We start from the raw sequence: 7,180 nt of genomic DNA on the forward strand, positions 1-7,180 counted from the left end.
ATACTGGACCGTATCCACTACTTTTTGTAGGATTTTTCTGTTCAAGAGCATTGGTGTTTCCATACCAGGCTGTGATGCAGCCAGTCAGTATCCAGTACAAATCTGTCAACATTTTAGATGTCATGCAAAATCTAAGGAAGCAAACCTGATACTGTGCTTTCTTTGTAATGGCGCTTATGCTCTGGACCCAGAAAATGATAACATAGAGGAATTTAAAGTTGAGAACACCCTCCACTTCTGATCCCCCGATGAGGACTGGCTCATGGACCTCTGGTTTAAGACCATAAGGCATAGAATTAGGCCATTTGGCCCATCGAGTCTGCTCTGCCATTTCATCATGGCTGATCCATTTCCCTCTCAACCCATTATTATGTAACGCTTGGTGTATCAGTGACCATTGACATTTCCTGACTAAATTTAAAATTTAAAATTTATATTTAATCCTACCCAATCCCGTTTCCTTCCACTGAAGTATTTGCAGATGAAAGAAACGTCTTTAATCCGTGAGTGATGAGACTATGGATCTATTTTTGGAGTCATATGGTGGGTATGGAAAGGAGAAGGAACAGAGAGGATTAAGTGGAGCTTAACAATCAAAGTGGTCTGCTCAGCCGAACTGCCGTTTACTCTGCTGTATGCACAAAATAATTACACTATTCTGATAAACTGGAGGTAGGGTCGGTCAGTATTGATGTTACATGAAGGAACATTTAGACCCCACCCTTCCCATTCATCCTCCCGAAAAGTTAACTGAATGGCAGGTGTCAGTCATTGCTGACTTCCTGTTTTGTGCTCCTTTCCCTCATCCAGATGCCACTTCCTGACAACTTCTAGACCATAAGGTATAGGAGTAGAATTAGGCCATTTGGCCCATCGAGTCTGCTCCATCATTTCTTCGTGGCTAATCCAGTTTTCCTCTCAGCCCCACATCTGCTCTCAGGATGAAGCTTTTCATTCCAGAACGAAGGAGGTGTCCTCCTTCTTCAAAGAAAGGGGCTTCCCTTCCTCCACCATCAATGCTGCCCGCAATCACATCTCTTTCATTTCATGCACCGTCTGCCCTCACTCTATCCTCCCGCCACCCCACCAAGGATAGGGTTCCTCTTGTCCTCACCTCCTCTCCAGGCTTTGCATCCAGCATGTAATTCTCCGCAACTTCTGCCATCTCCAGTGGGATCCTACCACCAAGCACATCCTCCCCCCCACCCCCGACTTTCTGCTTTCCACAGGGATCGCTCCTTACATGACTCCCTTGTCTGTGTGTCCCTTCCCTCTGATCTCCCTCCTGACACTTATCCTTGCAAGTGGAACAAGTGCTACATCTGCCCCTACACCTCTTCCCTCACTATCATCCAGATGAGGCAACACTTCACCTGTGAGTCTGTTGGGGTCATATACTGTGTCCAGTGCTCCCGGTGTGGCCTCCTGTATATTGGTGAGACTTGACGTAGATTGGGAGACCGCTTCGCCATGGACTTACGCTCAGAAAAAGCAGGATCTCCCAGTGGCCACCCATTTTAATTCAACTTCCCGTTCCCATCCCGATATGCCTATCCATGGTCTCCTCCACTGTTGTGATGAGGCCACACTCAGGTTGGAGGAACAACATCTTATATTCTGTTCCGGTAGCCTCCAACCTGATGGCGTGAACATCAATTCTCAAACTTCAGGTAATTCCCCCCCACTGCCTTCACCTTACCCATCCCCTTTTCCCTCTCTCACCTTATCTCCTTGTCTGCCCACCCATCGCCTCCCTCTGGTACTCCTCCCCCCTTTTCTTTCTTCCAGGGCCTCCTGTCCTCTCCTATCAGACTCCCCCTGTATCTCTTTCACCAATCAACTTCCCAGCTCTGTACTTCATCCACCCCCCTCCAGGTTTCACCTTCAGCCTGGCACTGCTCTCTCCCCTCCCCCATCTTTTAAATCTACTCCTCTGCTTTTTCCCTCCAGTCCTGCCCGGACGTCAACGATACACTTTTCCACGGATGCTGCCTGGCCTGCTGAGTTCCTCCAGCATTTGGTGTGAGTTGCAGGGGATGACTGTGTATTTTAGACAGCGGCAAAAAAGTGCAGAGCCATCAAGTTCCTGCCTTATTTCAGTGTTGAGAACAAATAACGTGAAGTCTGTCACAACAATGGAATATCTGAGTTGGCACCCTTTGGTGTCAGGATTAAAGCTGGCTGTGTTCTTGCTGATCAACATTCGATGCTGACCACAGCAATTGCAGCCGATCTTTCTTCAGAGACTCATGAACAGTTAATGAGAAGGATTTACTCTTCTAGAGCCACTGAATTGTCAGCCAGAGGTGCTCCTTTTCCACAGAGCCGCTGTTTGCAATTAACCTTCCAACAGGCTTGCCCTCCCGGGCCGAGCTGTGCTCTGATTTCTGCTGTAATTTGTTCAATGTACAACTAGTCCATCACTTCTCGCAGGATCGCCACCTTGTCGTGGTGGAGAGACTTGTGGGTTCCTGAGATCCCGAGAGTGGTGCCGTGCGGAACTTCGCCCCTTGGTAGGGTCAGCATGGCGGTAAGTTCGGGGGGGGGGGGCAAGTGTCACGAGGAAGTAGGTTCACGGGCTTGGTGAGTGAGACAGGAGACACCGATTACAAATAAGCACATTAATCATTTACTTACCGACAAACAGTAAAACATTTGACCAAAGGGCTGTTAAGTGTACTGTGGCACGCAACTCCTTTCATTATGGTCTAGTGAAGGAATGAAGAAATAGAGAAAGAAGATTATGGTGCAAGTTAATGAAACGTCAGTGAGGCCACAGCCGGCTGGTTATAGATCGTATTAAATCCCACCTTGATGGGAAAATGGCAAGATGACGTTGGGAACCATGGTGACGTGTTGCAGGAAGCTTACAAAACTTCTAAATATACTTCTTCTGAACTACTCTCAATGAAATCTCCTTTTAAGTAACGTATTTTGAATCATCTTAACAAATTAGCCATCCTAAGTTACACAAACTATGACAGTAAATATTCTTTGACACTTCAAACTCAGCAGGTACTTCATTAAGTTTCCTGAAGTTACACAAACTACAAGACCAAACATTTAAGAGGTACTTTGCTAAGAGTGTGCGTAGGCCCACTTGCTTCTGAAGCATACTTTCCCAAATGCTCTTCAACGATGATGTGAAGATGAGTCCCTGGAGACGAAGGAAAGTCCCTGGAGCACCTGAAACCAGACACTGGTGCCATGACTGTCAAGGCCACCAATGGGAAAGAGCTGCCTCAGGGAACGGCAGAAGCAGCTTTCAACCGACAAGTAAAGTAACCTTTTACATTACAGGGAGGTTCCAAAGAATTTCAGCTAATACCTCAGCAGTGGAGCTGGTGGAAGATGATGACGTGTCACAGAGTATTTTCATTTTCAGTATTCCAGCAGTCCCTTTTTTTAAAAAAAAATTTCGAACAGATTTCCAAGTCTGTATACGGTGTTAGTGGGATTGAGAGGGAAAGTAAATCAGCTGTGATCCAGTGACAGAGCAGATTCGATTACACAGAACACCACAGTTCCTTCTGTGTCATTTCCTTAACTTATAGAAACATTACAGCGCATTACAGGCCCTTCAGCCCACAATGTTGTGCCAGCCATGTAACTGATTCAATAACTCCAAAAGACTGGGAGTAGAGTAAATACTGAAAGGTTTTTATTAGCAGTAAAATGGACCACGTCAATGCTGGATGACTGTGGGAGGAGCAGTGACACAATCGCCTTTATCCAGGGGTCTGTGGGAGGAGCCACAGGAGCAGTCAGCAGAGGACCATGTCCAGACAGGTATACATGGTTTGCCACAGTAACCTACTGTAGAAACGACCTAGAATTACCAAAAGCTCCATGTACTTATCTAAGAGACTCTTAAAAGACCCTATTGTATCTGTTTCTACCACCTTTGGCGGCACCCACTACTCTTGTTCACCTTCTCTGCTTTTCCTACAGGATTCACCTACAGTAACTGTTTTTCCTCTTATCATCTACATTGAGCAAACACAGGCCACTCCACAGTCTTTCTCTAACGAGTCTGCAGACTCTCACTTAGTCCATTCCATCCAGACAAAGTACTTCTCAACGTGTTTAATGCTTTCTGATCCATAATGTACAACATGAGCACCACCAAAGTCTTTTAGAAATTTGGGAGAGGACTTCCACGCACGCACGGGTGCACACACACACACACGCACGCACGCGCGCACATGCACGCACGCGCGCGCACACACACACACTCACACATACACACACGCACGCATGCGCGCACACACACACACTCACTAACACACGCACGCACGCACGCGCACACACACGCACACAGACAGACACACACACACAAGCACGCGCGCGCAAACATGCACACACACGCGCGTGCACACACACAAACTCACAAACGCGCGCACACACGCACATGCACGCACGCACGTGCGCCCACCCAGACACACACACACGCACGCACGCACACGCGCAGAGACAGACACACAGAAACGCGCGAGCGCACGCACACACACACGCACGCACACGCACACATACATGCGCACACACACGCACGCACACACGCCCACACACACACGCGCACGCACACACACGCACACGCACGCACGTGCGCACGCACACACACGCACTCGCGGACTCGCACACACACACACGCGCGCACATACACACGAACACTCACGCACGCACGCACGCTCACATGCGCACACACACACACTCATATACACATGCACACACACACATGCACGCGCACACACGTACACACACACATGCGCGCACACAGGCACGCGCGGACGCGGACGCACACACGCGCACACACACACGTGCGCGCACATACACACACATGCAAGCACACGCGCGCACACACACCCGCACACGCGTACGCACACACACACACACGAGCGTGCACGCGCGCACACACACACAAACACACTCGCACACACACAAGCACGCGCGTGCACGTGAGCAGACACACACACACTCACAATCACACACACAAACATGCAAGCACGCGCGCGCACACACACACACACACTCACACAAACACGCACGCACGCACGCGCGCGCACACACACGCGCACACACACACACGCACGCGCAGACACACACAAACACACACGCACCCACACACATGCGTGCACGCGCGCAGACACACACACACGCATGCACGCGTGCGCACACACATGCACGCGCAGACACACACAAACACACACGCGTGCACACGCACGCACACACACACACACGCACGCGCGCACACACACACGCGCATGCGTGCACACACACACACACACAATACACGGACGCACACGCACACACACACAAACACACACGCACACACACACACAAGCACACGCGCACACACACACGCGCGCACGTGCGCAGACACACACACACTCACAATCACACACACAAACACGCAAGCACGCGCGCGCACACACACACACTCACACAAACACGCGCGCACACACACACGCGCGCACACACACGCTCGCGCAGACACACACAAACACACACGCACTCACACACATGCGTGCACGCGCGCACACACACACACGCATGCACGCGTGCACACACACACACGCACGCGCAGACACACACAAACACACTCGCGTGCACACGCACGCACACACACACATGCACGCGCGCACACACACACACGCACATGCGTGCACACACAAACACACAATACACGGACGCACACGCACACACACACAAACTCACACGCACACACACACACGCGCGCGCACACACACACGCACGCGCAGACACACACAAACACGCACGCGCGCACGCACACACATGCATGCACTCGCACGCACACACACACACGCTCGCGCGCCCATCCAGACACACACACACGCGCCCGCGCCCGCACACACACACAAACACACATGCACGCACGCATGCTCACATGCGCACACACACACACTCACATACACATGCACACACACACACATGCACGCGCACACATGTACACACACACGCGCGCACACACACACGCACGCCCACACACAGAGACACACGCGCGCACACGCACGCGCAGACACACACACGCGTGAGCGCACGCGCACACAAACACACACATACGCACGCGCGCGCACACACACAAACACACACGCAAGCACGCACGCCCAGACGCGCGCACACACACACGCGCACACGCACACACACACACGTGCACGCGCGCACGCACACACACACAATACAAGGACGCACACACACATGCACGCGCACACACACACACGCACATGCAGACACACACAAACACACACGCGCGCACACACACACCCGCACGCGCGCATACACAGACACACACACGCGCACGAGCGCACACACACACACGCACGTGCGCACACTCAAACGCACGCATGCGCGCACACCCAGACACATGCACACACAGACACGCACGCACACACGCGTGCACACACAAACACACGCGCGCGCACACACGCACACGCGGATGCTCACAAACACACACGCATGCACACACACGCATGCACGCACGCCCGCACACGCAGACACACGCGCGCGCACACACGCATGCGCAGACACACACACACGCGAGAGCTCATGCGCACACAAACACACACACATGCATGGGCGCACACATGTATGCACACACACGTAAGCGCGCACACACACACAAACACACACATGCACACAGACACACACGCACGCGCACACACACACTCACACACACATGCACACAGACACACACGCACGCGCACACACACACGCGCACACGTGCACACACACACAGACATGCACGCACGCACGCGCGCACACACACTCACGCACGCACATGTACACACACGCGCACACACTCACGCGTGCACGCGCGCTCACACTCACGCGTGCACGCGCGCTCACAAACAGACGCTCGCGCCCACATAGACACACACACGTGCACGCGTGCACACAAACATGCACGCAAATGCACACACACACAAGCGCACGCGCGCATGCACACACACACACGCACGCACGCACACACAGACACACACGCGCGCACACACGCACGCGCAGTCACACACACACACGCGTGAGCGCATGCGCACACAAACACACACACACACACACACGCACGCACGCACATGCGCAGAGACAGACACACACGCGCGCATACACACACGCGCACACACACACGCGCACACGCACACACACACACGTGCACGCGCGCACGCAC

This window comes from Hemitrygon akajei, chromosome 8 (assembly GCF_048418815.1).
Source record: "Hemitrygon akajei chromosome 8, sHemAka1.3, whole genome shotgun sequence".
NCBI lineage: Eukaryota > Metazoa > Chordata > Chondrichthyes > Myliobatiformes > Dasyatidae > Hemitrygon > Hemitrygon akajei.